Genomic DNA, 17,555 nt, shown 5'->3' on the forward strand with positions numbered 1-17,555 from the left:
CCACATGAAAGAGTGGTCTGCATCCCCGAACCCGTTGCACGTTCTAGTGGCAGTCGAGAATCTCTCTCAGGTATCTCTTCGACGCGTCCCGACCAGCCAGCTCAACCTGTTTTATTCTTGATATCCTGCTTCCACTTCTAACGGAAGGAGATTCAGTGCGCGTTACTTTGACTTACGAATGGATTAAATACTCATTAAACTTGGATTCTGTGTCTTGTTTTGCTTGCTGCCATTTATCTAGTGGGGCTCTAAGGGCTGGGGGAAACTGCTGAAAAAGGGCTTTCATCAAAACAGGATTGTTGCAAGTGGAAAGACAGTTATGGTCTATAGAAGCAACATGACGGTAGTAAAAAAAATCGGAATTGTGTGTCAGCATGGGTGAAGTTTAAGATAATAAGTACTGATAATTCGAGATCTGTAGTGAATAGCCTAAGTCGGTCCAGGTCTAAAGATCTTCAAGAAAATAGAAATAATGGGAAGTACATTTTCTGCGCTATTTGTTTGCTTAGCCACCAGAGTCTTTCTTTGGGGGGTCATGACGAATCAGAAATATCCGCAAACCAGGGTAATTTCATTGAACCAATGGAGAAAATATCTGAAGGTGATGAAAAGTTGAAGGCCAAGTTACAGCGCTGATATGGTCACTATTGCATTCATCACTACCAAAACTAAGCAGTACCAAAAACACTTAAAGGAAATGCCTTGCTGCAAGACTTCATTTCAGAAGTGGAATCCCAGTGCATTAGTGGGCAAAAAGTCTTGGAGCTTGAGAGGACTGTCCAGACTTGCTGGTTTTACGCATGCCAGTCTATTTACAGAGTGAAGGCCATATTTTATTGTATTGTTGCCGTGCTAGCCGCAGTCTCTTATAGTTTCAACGGCGAGGCAGTGTGTGAAGCAAAAAGGCTACTGAAAAAATTCAACTCGGCCTCTTTTGTGTCAACCTTGCATATAATGGAAAAAAGTGTTACTCATTGTAAACTGTTTGTCAGAGCAACTTCAAACAGAAAGTTGGCTGGTTAATAGGACACTTGCACTGATTTCTGGGACATACAAGACACTCCAAGAGCCGAGAAATGATAACGAGTAAAAACTTCAGCAAAAACATTACCGAATTCTTGGCTTTGTACAATATCCAGGAATCAAAGTCTCCAAAATCCAAAACCAGTGCTCGGAACAAGAGAACTCAAGTCGTTTCCACCCGTCTCAAAAACTTTTTCAAATTAAAAAACTGGTAAACGGAACATCTGTCAGCCAGTTCAATCTGACTCCGGAATTTTTTTCACTTCGAGGTGATAGACCACTTCACGAGCGAGATGCATAGACATGTCACGCAAATTATGTCTGCGCTGGACGCTTTATCTGCCTTCGACCCTTCAAGTTCTGATATTCTTGAATTTTCGAAAGTTGGAAGGGTAGTGTATTTTTATCAAGTGATTCTTGATGTTATATCTTTCAAAATGTGATACCTTAAAAATGGACTCCCATGAAAAAGTTTTTTTTTTCAAAATTAAGGCTCTAAAGTATAGTCAGCTGAAGGGTGCACGTCTTGCCCATTACCCACCAAAATATCGCCATACCACACGTTGGAAATCACGGACCTAATTCAAATAACATTATATACATCCAGGATAATAGAAGAGCAAAGCTGCGATATCTTGAAAACGACTCGGGGGTGGGGGGGGGGGGTGTTTAAACTCAGTCAATTTTGGAGAAGTAAGTTTGAAGGACAAGGAGACTTAGAATTGTGTGTTAGGGGGAGGGTGTATCTAAATGTGTTTTATCTTCAGTCAATCTAAATATTTTTGTACTATCAGGCACTATATAGCTTACAATCTATTCACGGTGAAGTTACAAGATACATCAAAAGATACTACATGTTTTAAGGCTACCAAAATAGTGTATCTGCAATATTTTGACAATGACTTGTTGCTAAGGTTAGGAATAAGTGAAGAAGCAAAGGTGATGCTGGGTAACGAAAAGATCGATCACGTGGACAGCCTCATTTATCTTGTTAGTAAAGACGTGGGATGCAGTGACGATGTTAAAAGTAAAATAACTAACGCCCATTTTGTTTTTTCATAGTTGAAAAAGTTTGGAAAGTTAAGCTTGCAAACCAAGAATAGAATAGTGGAAGCTACACTGAGGACAGTGGTTTAATTACACTGAGGATATGGTTATGAAGCGTGGGCGCTCCGAAAAATAGACGAAGATTTGCTAGATGTTTTCCAAAGAAATCGCCCACGGATGGTTTCGGCCACCCGACTAACTGATCGTATCTCAAAGAATAGGGTGTACGAAAAGTGTTGTTCAATCCCGCTTTCTAGGGCTATAATGAAGAAAATGTTGAGATAGCTGGGGCACGTTTTACGAATGAAGGATGACAGATTGCCGAAGATTGCCCTTTACGGCCAACCGTATAGGGCTAAATAGAAAGTAGGTCGTCCTCAGTTGGGATGGGAGGATGTCACAAGGGAAATTTTAAGGGAAATGGGAACTTCCTGAGAGGCTGTAAAGAGGGAGGCTTTGAATAGATTGAGGTGAAGGAAGAGCGTACTTAGCTGTGTTGGCCTCAGGCGGATTGGTGCTGTAGTGAGTTTTTAGTAATAGTAGCAGTATCTGTTATTTTTATGTTTGATGTGATTATTTATTTAAATTTTTGTTCGTTTTTGGCTTCAATTATTCTTTAATAGTAATTTCTGGTCGCTTTCAGTTTGAGTTATCATAGGACTTTATTTCTGTTGGTCTTAGGTTTAATGTAAGTCTTTACTTTTCTCGGAGAAACTTCTTTTTCGAATTTTTTTTTTCAATATGAAGATCATGATACCATTTCTGGTCAAGTTTTCAAGATTTTCCTTAATAAATTATATTGGCTTAATAAATATAATTAAAATTATATTCTCATAAATATAATAAATTATACCAACTTCTCGTACTCGAAGATTATTATACAAAGATTTTACGTTTCTATCTTCAATGCTTTAATTTCTTTGTTTTATTTATTTTATTTTTTTCAAGCGAACGGAAGTATAGACATCCTGAGTCATTGAAGATTTAAAACGTAAAAACTAAAAGATTAAAACGTAAAAGATAAAAAGATAAAAAGATTAAAGATAAAAAGAGAAAAGATAAAAAGATTAAAACGAAGATTAAAACGTAAAAACTATTAGTTATTGACTACATTTTTTCCGTGCAGCATAAAAAATTACATAAAAATCGTATAGTTTAATTTTAAACCCAAGCTAACTCAGTTTTGTTCCTCAGCTATAGATATTCATTTACGTGGTTATTTTTTTTTTACTGTAAAACTTACAATCTCGTCAAAATTGAGGCGTTAAACAAAAACTAGAAGTTTTTTTTGTCTTTTGAGCGGACTTGTATTTATGGGATTGATTTTCCTTTTTTCCTACAGAAGTACTTAAAACATCTTAATAGTCTGGAGTGAAAGAGCCTTTTATCAATCAGGCACGTTCCCCCCAAACATTAATTTCCAGTCACGTATTTGGCTTGTAAACTGAACGTTTTTGTGGTCTAAAACTCGTTGTCTTTCACCATTAGTGGAATTAAAAATTTCTCAGGCAAATCCATTGGGAATTCTTTGGCTTTTATCATTAGTTCCTGAAAAATAAAAGGAGCTTTAATTTATATTTAAAGTTTTACTTTTAAAAGCAGCATGACTGGGTCCTAGGCTAAATTGCTAGATTCCTTAAAATATGTCCTTATTTTTTTCGGGAGGGGGGGGGTCTTACCTTTAGGAAGATTTTTTGGTCAGTATCAGAGTTACCGTAGTACGGTTGACTTAGGAAAGAGTGATATGTCCCTCCTGAATTATTATTTTTCCTGGGCCCTTCGTATAGAACTGATGGTTGTACAAACCTCGTAGAAGACCCATTCGATCGAAAATTGAACGTCTTAGTCTCTTAAGGGTCAAATGTTGTCAGAAATAAAACTTTTATATTTTATGGTATATTTTTTTTAGATCCTGGGCACCACTGTAGTCTCTGGGGGTATCGAATCAATATTTTGGGATTGACATTTCATTTATAATGGTTTAAATTTCTAAAATTTATGCATCTACGACATGATGGAGGGACAAGATTCATGGTTTACCTACGGAAATCGCCCCAAATTTTACAATTAGTAGGCTACATGCTTTTCATATGTATTCTAGTAGAAAAGGTGGGTGTGTTGCCGCCAATTAAAGCTGGAATTTTGCAGCATATTCAATTATGTATTATTGAGGGAATAAACTAGGCCCCTAATCCCCACACCCCATCCCTACCAGCCGTTTTTTAACAGAAAGGTAGGATTTCTGCACCTTATTGAAACTAAGGTCACACACGGATTTTTAATCTCAGCGTAAAACAAGCTATTTCTAAGCCACTTAGGAATGAACAGTGGAAAAGGGATCAAGAGTAATCAACTGATCAAAAAGTGATCGATGGCAAGAGAACAAGTTCTTACTCGTGCGAAAACTAATTGATTTCAAATGGATTTCATTATCCATTTCAAATATTCAAATTCCGTATTTCAAATGGACCCGCAATACAACCGGTCACGAGAGCAGATGTTACTTCACGGTGAATGTTTCCATGGGAGCCACCAGGTGTTGTGTCAATGTTTGCTTTGGGGAAGACACGCCTCCAGAATACAACCGGTCCCTGTTTAAATGGTCAAGTGTTACGTCAATGTAGCATGTGTTAGCTACGTCAATATTTACATTCGGTTGCTATGTAATAGAGGATGACATATTCTAATGTGACATGCTTCTTCAGAACCCGAGGGGAAACCCCCGCTCGTAACTGAGCACGGCGCACACGTGGGTGTTACTTATTGACAGCGCACACGTGGGTGTCATGTTATGGCAGTGCACATCACTGCCATTCAGTGTCACATAATACTTTTTTGAGATATCATTTTATTTCAGTGCATTTTTTGGCAAGACATCTAAAGACTTTTTTTCTCTTTCAAGACTTTTTTTCTTTTTTTTCAAAACCTTTTCCAACATTTCTTTAATTCTTGTGCAATTGGGGATTGTTTATGGATGAATCATTCTAATTTAGCCTGTTACTTCTGAAACCGAGGGGGGACCCCCCGCTTTTAATTGAGGACACACACTTGGGGTGTTACGTAACACTTTTTGGGATTTCATTTGGCTTTCAATGCGTTTTTCTCAGAGGAGGAATTATATTTTAATAATGTTTGTCTTCATTAGGACTCAAAAGGTCATTCCCATCCTACAGAACTACTCCCCAGACACCTGAACCAGAAATCTATTTCTAATATTCTGTTTTGAGGATCCACATCATAGCCATTAGCACGCAATCTGAATCCCACATGTTCCAATCAGATTAAATGACTTCCAAGCCTTTTCGCATCAGAGCACAAGTGGTCCTCAGTCCTATGGACTCTTACATTATTAAATATACCTGTCACTTTTCCACACTAATGCGATCTAGACCAGTAAAGTTACATAGCAAGTGTTACGTAGTTTTAGTTTTAGATATTTCATTACGTAAATGTTTTCGTATTGAAGTTATATCCTAGGTAAATAAATCTAAAAAGACTTGTAAATAAAATACTTTGTAAATATACTTTGTCATACTTTGTAAATAAAAGGTTTATTAATTAAAACAGAGAAAAAAAAACAGTTGAAAACAAGCCAAAATTTGAAAAAAACTTATAAAGGATAGAATATAAGCAAAAACATGCGTGAATTAAAGACAAGCGGGATCCTAGCAGTCATTTCCAGGGAGGGAGGGGTGAAGGCTTGTCATTAGAACTAAATCTAAACCCTATGAAGGTATTTCTGAGAGCCATTAACGAAAATATCACTTTTCTTTGAGCCAACCCAATGAATATTCACCCAACCGTGGCAATATGGGGCTGCTCAAACCCCCTAGCAATCATATCCAGAGGGCGGGGTTGATATTATTGCTAAATTTAAGCCATATTAAGAGATTTTAACGAAAACAAAACATTTCTTTGAGCCAAGACTATGATTATTTCACACCACCGTGACAATAACCGGCTACCCCCATCCCCTAGCAGACAATTCCTGGGTGGAAGCATTTTTATTAGAGGTAAATTTAAGTCTTGTCAAGAGGTATTTCTGAAGCGCTATTAATGAAAATGCGTCGTTACTTTGACTTGATGTGAATAACTATGATTTTCCAAGATTTTTCCCATGAGTCTTCACGAAATTGTAAAATTCTTTAACTATTAACTTACATTCATCAATCTTACCAGGTTGAATTTTCCATTTTACATATTTTCATCGAAAACGCAACACATTCTATATTTCTTGTAGATGTGCACGTGAAACCTCCACACCAAGATTCATTGATGTTCTTTATTTGATGCTGTAACTTTTATCAAGACCCGTGACACTCTAGGGGGGATGTTTTCCCCCCTTTTTTCAAAAATCAAATTTGCTTCAATAGAATACAAAACTTAGATTACAGGCAAATTGTCGAGGATTTTTCACTGATACATTCAATAAGCATGATTTTCTAAGATGTTTCCCCTGACTCTACACGAAACTGTGAAGTTCTTTGACCACTATCTCATTTCTGTGATATCCAGTTTCACTTCCCTTACTTTTGACCCCCGGGTACCACGGTCCCACCTCCAATTCTGGTAGCTTCCATCCCGGCACAACCAACTCCAGCTCTATCTATGCCCCTCTGACCCCATCTTCAAACCCAGTTCCCGTTGCGTTAGTTCTAGATTCTTCACTTGTGCCCCCCTATTCCACAATTCAGATTTCGCTCCAAGTTCCGACAATTCCAAGATTTATTCGGCTGCCTCCGTGGTAATCTATGGCTGATCATCGAAATTTTAAAAATTTTACCTAATTGCGTAGGTTCTAAATTAACATTGAACATTTTTTCTGATTTTGTGTGTTTTCGCAAGAAAATAGCTTGTCTTTAGCAAACTTAGCCATAGATAGTTGAAACTCTGCATAAATATCTTCATTTCAGCCTAATTGCGTAGGTACTAAAGGAAAATTGAACATTCTTCTGATTTTGTGTGTTTTCGCAAGAAAATAGCTTGTCTTTGGTAAACTTAGCCATAGCTAGTTGAAACTGTGCATAAATATCTTAATTTTTTGTCTTATTTTGTACGTACCGAAGTAACATTGAACATCTTTTCTGATTTTGTGTGTTTTCGCAAGAAAATAGCTTGTCTTTAGCAAACTTAGCCATAGCTAGTTGAAACTCTGCATAAATATCTTCATTTTTAGTCTAATTGCGTAGGTAATAAAGGAACATTGAATATTTTTTCTTATTTTGTTTGTGTTTTTGCAAGAAAATAGCTTTTTTGTAGAAAAATTTGCCATAGCTAGTTGAAACTCTGCATAAATATCTTCATTTAAGACTAATTGCGTAGGTACTAAAGGAACATTGAACATTTTTTCTGATTTTGTGTGTTTTCGCAAGAAAATAGCTTGTCTTTAGCAAACTTAGCCATAGATAGTTGAAACTCTGCATAAATATCTTCATTTCAGCCTAATTGCGTAGGTGCTAGAGGAACATTGAACATTTTTTTTCTGATTTTGTGTATTTTTGCAAGAAAATAGCTTATCTTTGGCAAACTTAGCCATAGATAGTTGAAACTCTGCATAAATATCTTCATTTCAGCCTAATTGCGTAGGTACTAAAGGAACATTGAACATTTTTTCTGAGTTTATGTGTTTTCGCAAGAAAATAGCTTGTCTTTAGAAAATTTATCCATAGCTAGTTGAAACCGTGCATAAATATCTTAATTTTTAGTCTAGTTGCGTAGGTACTAAAGGAATATTGAACATTTTTTCTGATTTTGCGTGTTTTCGCGAGAAAATAGCTTGTCTCTATCAAACTTAGCCATAGCTAGTTGAAACTGTGCATAAATATCTTCATTTTTAGCCTAGTTGCGTAGGTACGAAAGGAAAATTGAACATTTTTTCTGATTTTGTGTGTTTTCGGAAGAAAATAGCTTGTCTTTAGCAAACTTAGCCATAGCTAGTTGAAACTCTGCATAAATATCTTCATTTTTATCCTAATTTCGTGGGTACTAAAGGAACATTGAAAATTTTCTCTGATTTTGTGTGTTTTCGCAAGAAAATAGCTTGTCTTTAGCAAACATAGCCATAGATAGTTGAAACTCTGCATATATATCTTCATTTCAGCATAATTGCGTAGGTACTAAAGGAACATTGAACATTTTTTCTGATTTTGTGTGTTTTCTCAATAAAATAGCTTGTCTATAGAAAACTTAGGCATAGATAGTTGAAAATCTGCATAAATATCGTCATTTTTAGTCTGATTGCGTAGGTACTAGAGGACCATTGAACATTTTTTCTGATTTTTTGGGTTTTAGCAATAAAATAGCTTGTCTTTAGCAAACTTAGCCATAGTTAGTTTAAACTCTGCATAAATATCTTCATTTAAGCCTAATTGCGTAGGTACTAGAGGAACATTGAACATTTTTTTATGATTTTGTGTGTCTTCGCAAGAAAATAGCTTGTCTTTAGCAAACTTAGACATAGCTAGTTGAAACTCTGCATAAATATCTTCATTTTTAGTCTAATTGCGTAGGTAATAAAGGAATATTTAACATTTTTTCTGATTTTGTTTGTGTTTTCGCAAGAAAATATTTTGTCTTTAGCAAACTTAGCCATAGCTAGTTGAAACTCTGCATAAATATCTTCATTTAAGCCTAATTGCATAGGTGCTAGAGGAACATTGAAAATTTTTTCTGATTTTGTGTGTTTTTCGCAAGAAAATGTCTTGTCTTTAACAAACTTAGCCATAGCTAGTTGAAACTCTGCATAAATATCTTCATTTCAGCCTAATTGCGTAGGTACTAAAGGAACACTGAACATTCTTCTGAGTTTGTGTGTTTTAGCAAGAAAATAGCTTGTCTTTAGCAAACTTAGCCATAGATAGTTGAAGCTATGCATAAATATCTTCATTTTTAGCCAAATTTCGTACGTACTAAAGTAAAATTGTTCATCTTTTTTGATTTTGTGTGTTTTCGCAAGAAAATAGCTTGTCTTTAGCAAACTTAGCCATAGCTAGTTGAAACTCTTCATAAATATCTTCATTTTTGTCCTAATTGGGTAGGTACTAAAGGAAAATTGAACATTTTTTGTGATTTTGTTTGTTTTTTATAAATAAAATAGATTGTATTTAGAAAAATTAGAAATATATATTTTAAACTATGAATAAATATCTTAATTTTAGCCTAATTGCGTAGGTACTAAAGGAACATTGAACATTGTTTCTGATTTTGTGTGTTTTCGCAAGAAAATAGCTAGTCTTTAGCAAACTTAGCCATAGATAGTTGAAACTCTGCATAAATATCTTCATTTCAGCCTAATTGCGTAGGTGCTAGAGGAACATTGAACATTTTTTTTCTGATTTTGTGTATTTTTGCAAGAAAATAGCTTATCTTTAGCAAACTTAGCCATAGATAGTTGAAACTCTGCATAAATATCTTCATTTCAGCCTAATTGCGTAGGTACTAAAGGAACATTGAACATTTTTTCTGAGTTTGTGTGTTTTCGCAAGAAAATAGCTTGTCTTTAGCAAACTTAGCCATAGCTAATTGAAACCGTGCATAAATATCTTCATTTTTAGTCTAAGTGTGTAGGTACTAAAGGAACATTGAACATTTTTTCTGATTTTGTGTGTTTTCGCAAGAAAATAGCTTGTCTTTAGCAAACTTATCCATAGCTAGTTGAAACTGTGCATAAATATTTTCATTTTTAGCCTAATTGCGTAGCTACTAAAGGAAAATTGAACATTTTTTGTGATTTTGTGTGTTTTTGCAAGAAAATAGCTTGTCTTTAGCAAACTTAGCCATAGCTAGTTGAAACTCTGCATAAATACCTTCATTTTTAGCCTAATTGCGTATGTACTAAAGGAAAATTGAATATTCTTTCTGATTTTGTGTGTTTTCACAAGAAAATAGCTTGTATTTAGCAAACTTAGCCATAGCTAATTGAAACTGTGCATAAATATCTTCATTTCAGTCTAATTGCGTAGGTACTATAGGAACATTGAAAATTTTTTCTGTTTTTTTTTTTTTTCGCAAGAAAATTGCTTGTCTATAGCAAACTTAGCCATAGCTAGTTGAAACTCTTCATAAATATCGTCATTTTTAGCCTAATTGCATCGGTAATAAAGGAACATTGAACATTTTTTCTGAGTTTGTGGGTTTTCTCAAGAAAATAGCTTGTCTTTAGCAAACTTAGCCATAGCTAGTTGAAACTCTGCATAAATATCTTCATTTAAGCCTAATTGCGTAGGTACTAAAGGAACATTGAACATTTTTTCTGATTTTGTGTGTCTTCGCAAGAAAATAGCTTGTCTTTAGCAAACTTAGCCATAGCTAGTTGAAACTCTGCATAAATATCTTCATTTTTAGTCTAATTGCGTAGGTACTAAAGGAACATTGAACATTTTTTCTGAGTTTGTGTGTTTTCGCTAGAAAATAGCTTGTCTTTAGCAAACTTAGCCATAGCTATTTGAAACTCTGCATAAATATCTTAATTTTTAGTCTAATTGCGTAGGTACTAAAGGAACATTGATCATTTTTTCTGAGTTTGTGTGTTTTCGCAAGAAAATAGCTTGTCTTTAGCAAACTTAGCCATAGCTAGTTGAAACTCTGCATAAATATCTTCACTTTTAGTCTAATTGCGTAGGTACTAAAGGAACCCTGACCATTTTTTCTGATTTTGTGTGTTTTCGCAAGAAAATAGCTTGTCTTTAGCAAACTTAGCCATAGCTAGTTGAAACTCTGCATAAATATCATCATTTTCAGCCTAATTGCGTAGGTACTAAAGGAACATTGAACATATTTTCTGATTTTGTTTGTGTTTTCGCAAGGAAATAGCTTTTCTTTAGCAAAATTAGCCATAGATAGTTTAAAATCTTCATAAATACCTTAAATTTTTGCCTGGTTGCGTAGGTACTAGAGGAACATTGAACATTTTTTCTGATTTTGTGTGTTTTCAGAAGAAAAAAACTTGTCTTGAGTTAACTTAGACATTGCTATTTGAAACGCTGCATAAATAGGGAAATGCTTTAACCATTTAGGGTTAACTTACCTTTTTAGGGACGAGCATTTAGGGTTCTCCTACATGCTGAACCTGAAAGTGTGTTTCCTGACATACTGGATCTAAAAGTGTAATTTCAGAAAAATTCTTTAACCTTTTAGAGTTAACTTATCTTTTTATTGGATGACTATTTAGGGTTCTCTAACATGTTGACCTTGAAAGTGTGTTCCCTGGCATGTTGAATCTGAAAGTCTAATTTTCGTGGCAATGGACTATTCTAAAGAATAAAAACGTCTCAGGCTTAAGATAATTTCAGAAAAATTCTTTAACCTTTTAGGGTTAACTGACCTTTTTATGGATGACTATTTAGGGTTCTCCAAAATGATGAACTTGAAAGTGTGTTCCCTGGCATGTTTAAACTGAAAGTCTAATTTTCGTGGCGATGGACTATTCTAAAGAATAAAAACGTCTCAGGCTTAAGATAATTTAAGAAAAATTCTTTAACCTTTTAGTGTTAACTTACATTTTTATGGTTTACTATTTATGGTTATCCAACATGATGAACTTTAATGTGTGTTCCCTGTCTTTTTTAATCTGAAATTATAATTTTCTTGGCGATTGACTATTCTAAAGAATAAAAACGTCTCAGGCTTAAGATAATTTCAGAAAAATTCTTTAACCTTTTAGGGTTAACTTACCTTTTTAGGGGTGACTATTTAGGGTTCTCCAACATGCTGAACTTGAAAGTGTGTTCCCTGACATGTTGAATCTGAAAGTATAATTTTTCATGGCGATGGACTATTCTAAAGAATAAAAACGGTTGAGGGTTAAGATATTTATTGCTTAAACATATTTAAAAACATTTGAAAAAAAATAATGACATATTTAAAAAAAAAGAAGCTTAATCCATTTGATATGAGGAGGAGCAAGTTTAGGACTTTGGATATCTGATGCATTTTTCCATGTCAGGTATCTTTTCCGGTATCCATTTAGCAAAATATCTAACTTCATCTTCTGGGTCATGGACTGAATGCAGGTATTTCTCACATTTGAAGTCTTCTAAATTGAATAATGCTATGTTTTTATCGCATTTTTCTAGTAAGAGTTTATCAGTTGGCACGTTTCCCTTAACATAAACAGCTTGCACACCGAAAAAACTGCATATTTCCTGCATTTCCTCTTGTACATGTTTTATTTCATAGACATTTTAATTATTTGTTCGTATGGTTTTAACGTAAAAGCCATTTCGATTTATAACATTTAGTGTAGGACTTCATCTGTTTTTCTCGTACTTATATATATTGTATCTGATGTTCCATTTAAAGCTATGAATTTCACGTCGTTGATTGTCTAGGAGTAAGAAAGATGCTTCGAAAATAATGCCAGTTGAGGAATATTTCAGACCAATATATTCCGTGTCAATCCCAGCAAACATTATTATATCTGAAAAAAAGTGATTAAATTAAATTTCATTTCTATTTTGTCACTTTTAAAAGTGCTAACCCCCTCCCCAACAAAAATCACGGATTCACGCCCCCTCCCCTAAATTTAAGAAAATTGTTATAGCTAAAATCGCTAAATTTCGAAGAGAAATGGTTAGACACTGAAGTAAGAAACAATTCTCTGTTAATGTACAGTGTGTCTAGAATCACATTTATAACACTCGCCTCCAACACACTGACGTGGTCCTGTACCCTCCCATAACGTTATGACGAGTGTTCGAGCTAAAATCTCAAAAGTTCTTATAGACCTGGTCAGACACTGTCGTCCGAAACAATGATCTGTTCAGCTCTATTTTGTCCCTTTTAAAATTGATCTCCCCCGCCCCAACAAAAATCGCGGGTTAACGCCCCTCCCCTAAATTTAGGAAAATTGTTATAGCTAAAATCGCTAAATTTCGAAGAGAAATGGTTAGACACTGAAGTAAGAAACAATTATCGGTTCATTTATATTTTGTAACTATTAAAAGCTATATCCCTCGCACCAAAAACAATCACGGATTAATGCTCCCTCTCCTAAATGTATGAAAATTTTTATAGCTAAAATCTCTGAATTTCGAAGAGAAATTGTTAGACACTGAAGTAAGAAACACTTATCTTTTCATTTTTATTTTGTCACTATTAAAAGTGTTCACCCCCTCCTCAACAAAAATCACGGATTCACGCCCCTCCCCTAAATTTAGGAAAATTGTTATAGCTAAAATCGCTAAATTTCGAAGAGAAATGGTTAGACACTGAAGTAAGAAACAATTATCTTTTCATTTCTATTTTGTCAGTATTAAAAGTGCTAACCCCCTCCTCAACAAAAATCACCGATTCACGCCCCCTCCCCTAAATTTAGGAAAATTGTTGTAGCTAAAATCGCTAAATTTCGAAGAGAAATGGTTAGACACTGAAGTAAGAAACAATTATCTTTTCATTTCTATTTTGTCACTATTAAAAGTTCTAACCCCCTACTCAACAAAAATCACGGATTCACGCCCTCCCCTAAATTTAGGAAAATTACCCCACTCTAGGTCTATCGCTAATTTGCAGACAAAATTAGTTGACCGCTATTTTCAGACAAACACTGAAATACATAAAAGCACTGAAAACCTCGATTGCCTATCTTTCTAACCTTGCGCAGTTTGTTTTTATTTTACACTGATGGCGGTAGAATTGAGACAGTGACCCCTCCCTTTTACATAATTTACTTACAATGAAGCTGTTAGAAGTGAGGTGTTGCCCCCTCTCCTCCCTTTTACATAATTTACTTACAACGAAGCTGTTAGAAGTGAGGCGTTGCCCCCTCTCCCCCTTTTACATAATGTCCTAAATATATTGTTAGACCTTAATTTGAAAATAATTCATTTCACTCCCCCAGAATAGAGCATTACGTCTGTGCTTAATTATTGCATCATTGTGTTATAATTTTGACGGAAGAATAGTTCCATTGACTTTGGCCACCGCGTTTGTAAACACAGATGGAAAGGGGTGACTGCTAATTTTAACCACGCACTGGAGTCTTGTGTCAAAACAGACCGGCATTTTCATTAAAAATTGGGAGAAATCAGTGGTCGCTTTAGCTGGAAATATAGAAGGAAGGAATTTAACAAAATGAGAATTATTTCTTTTTGCGAGAATTTGGTTGTAAAACAATGGGGGGGGGGGGGTAGGTTTTGAGGGTAAAAGAATATATTTTACGTTTTCAATCGAGTATAAAGATTGCAAGGTGGTTAGGTTTGAGGGGGGGTGGGGTACTTACCTAAATATACTGGAGGGTGACCAAGGAAAATAATTTTATTTTGAAAATAAAAACGGAGCTTACATGGTAAATTGAAGTTGCCAAGGCTTCTAATTCATCAAATTTATCCATTGTGTCAAAATACTTTCTGATAATTTAATTACATTGCATGCCCGTTATATACGAAATCTCAAAGGGCGAATTGTTGTGTAAGCAAGCCCTCTGATTGGCTGAGAAGGAAACACGTGATCTAACGGTTTCCGGGAAACTCATAACATTTGCCTCGAGCAGCAGCAACAAATACTGTTTCTGGATCATAACATTTGCCTTCAGCAACAACAGGAAGGAAGTATCACTAACCTGCTCCCATTAGACTCAATAATACACGAAAGTGAGAAAGTTCCTTTGTTTCCATGCTCACTTACAACAAAATGATACAAATGTGACGAAATTCCTGTTTTTCAAACTCTCACTGACAAAGTCCATAAAAACAGACATAAATGTGACAAAGTTCCTGTTTTTTCAAATTCTCAATGACAAAGTCCATAAAACATACAAAAATGTGACAAAGTTCCTGTTTTTTCAAACTCTCACTGACAAAAACCATAAAAACATCCATGAAAAACATCAAATAAATCGACCAACACACATAACCATCCATAAAAACATCCATAAATGTGACAAAATTCCTGTTTTTTCATTCTCACTGACAAAATCCATAAACCACGTGGTTCTATGCCCATATAAGGAGTCCCGTCCGGAGTCAATAAGGCATCTCTACTAACAAGGTTTTTGAAGACTGAGTTTACTTAAGAATCCTTTTGAGGAATCTACTTGACCCGTGAGTTGTACCTAATAATGTATGCAGTTTAAACACTTAACGGGCGTCAGGTCTAAAAATAAGGAACTCGAAGTGAAAAATCATCAGAAAATGAGCAAAAAAGTGTATCATCTTGGAGGCATAGTGAAGAGTTTGTAATACTGCAGAGTTACGGCCTCTCTGAAGGAAAAATCTGAATAAAATAAAATTAGTAGCATTAAATTAGTAGTAGCGCATCGATTGATATCAGAGAGGATTAATTTTGAGGTCACTAACATTTTCCTTTAGTTTAAATACTAGTCTTGTACAATTAATGAATCAATTGAGATTGTATACAATTGTGTATGTAACTGGTTATACATTATCTTGAAATTAGTTTACAATGTTAGTTTACAGTGAGTTTATGAAATTTAAGCTGTTTTTAGAAGGTTTAGAGGGCGTTAAACTTACTCCTGTTTGTGGCAATTTCTGTTAGTTTTAAGTTTTTCCTGTTTACTTTTCGTAATTTCTGTTTGTTTTGTGTTTCTGATTTATTTATTGATAATGATTTTAGTTCGTTTGAAGTTTGAATTATTAAATTTTATTTCAATCTGCTTTTTTTGGTTTATTTTTTACATTTTTTTGAAGAATGTGTTTTCTGGGAAAGGTTTAAAAAAAAAACTCTTTCAAGAATATATTTTCCAGGAAAGGTTTTTTTATGATTCATCTATTTTTGTGTTTTTTGGCATTCTCTTGAACTCTCTGGCTAACTTACCCTCCCCCCCAAAAAAAAATCCCTGCATACCATGCCCCTCTTCTCAAAATGACAAAATTAAGTATTGTGAACGGTTAAGTCAAGCAATAGCTACTTAAAACGATTAAACACTGATTCCTTAAAATTGCTTAATTTACTCAAAACACCTAAAAACTAATTACATAAAATTACTTAATTTACTTAAAACACTTGAAATTACTTAAAACAATGTTTGGCTAGCAGTTTCCTTTTGCTAATAATTATTTAACATTATTTTGATGTTCTAAGTGGATGAAGTTTCAGCAGCGTATTCATGGTGTTAGTTAAGAGCCAATCTGCACAAAAAGCCCTTTTAATCTGCCAATTCTTTCTTCAAAAGTTTATATCTTTTTCAATTTTGTTTGGGATTTTTTTGAAGATGTATTTTAAATTTCTATAGTTGAGACATTTTTTATGTCTCAACTTCTTAGCCTGTCTTAGGCTTAGGCTGAGTTTTCACTTCTTAGCCGTGTCGATTTTTCTCATCCTCAATAAAAGCATGGAATTTAGTAAAATAAGAATTTCTTTGCCTGCTAAGTGTTGGCAGAGTATAGCCAAACTATAGGGATATGTTGCCATAAGACACTTCTTGTTCGCCTAACGTCTTTTATGCAATGACTTCCTTCATCCCCTAGTCCCTAGTCAAGCGAAAATTTGTCAGAACGAAACGTCTGAAACAGTGGCGGATCCAGGGGAGGAGTGAGGGGGGCGCGCGCCCCCTAACATTGTCTAAAGTAGTATAATTTACTTACTTAATGCAATTTATCGTTAATTAAACTTGCTCCTAACGCAAGTTTATCGGATCAGCCTATTCCCCCCTAAAAAATTCCTGGGTCCGCCAATGGTCAGAAAAGCCCCAACAAAAATCTTATTGTGACAATGGGATTTCTCCTTCTTTTTTATTATCCCCTAGCCTCCACCTTAAGTCTAGTGTGTCAGCTGCATGTAATTTGATGATATTTTGAACAAGTTGCCTTGTCAAGCTTAGAAATATATTGTACTGAATAGCGGGCAGCAAAAAGGTGCAGTGAAACTCTGAATTTTACTTTTTTTTGTATTTTCCTCAAGCCTTCAGCTTGCAATTTCATGATAGAGAACAGAATAGTGTTGTATGTGCATAATTAGATTTTTTTTTGACGAAGTTGTCATGTCAAACTTAAAAACATAATGGAAACAAAACAGCAACAAAAATGGTCAATTAAGTTTACCAAGCACCGAAAACAAAAATTTACTCGGGAAAGTTGCCGAAGGAATCCTCTAATATTACCAGACATTTATGTCACTTCACAGGAACATACTGTCTTTTATGTTCCTTCTTTAGGTACTATTTCTGTGAAAGATCCAATCAAAGAAGTGGCCATATAATTTGGACTGTGAGAGAAATAGTGCCCTTTTTAATTAACAAAAGAGATTACACTGTGGCAATGTAATGTTTAGCCCATTTTTGTGCTACAAAACAGGTATTTGGCTCTGTCAGGGCGAAAGGCTGTTGAAGGTTTTCGAACCGTCATCTGATTAAAAAATGTCAAATGCTCATGAATCCCTCTTTTTGAGGACATGCAGCTTTGAGGTACGGCTGCATGTCCTGAGCTAAAAAGGTTGCTGATTACTGGCTTAAGGTATTAAGTTAAAACTTTTAGGGAAGATTTGTTTGTACTAAATAAAAAGAGATTGTGCACATCCAGGTTCTGCAGGGA

General features: G+C 34.9%; 1 protein-coding gene across 2 annotated transcripts in view; it reads left to right on the forward strand.

Moving 5' to 3' along the window:
- The window catches only part of waw (Translation factor waclaw), a 554,624-nt gene that overhangs the window by 187,634 nt on the left and 349,435 nt on the right, over positions 1-17,555 (forward strand). The window lies entirely within an intron of this gene.

Source organism: Artemia sp. Qi Xiang Cuo, chromosome 5 (genome assembly GCF_049724085.1).
Source record: "Artemia sp. Qi Xiang Cuo chromosome 5, ASM4972408v1, whole genome shotgun sequence".
NCBI lineage: Eukaryota > Metazoa > Arthropoda > Branchiopoda > Anostraca > Artemiidae > Artemia > Artemia sp. Qi Xiang Cuo.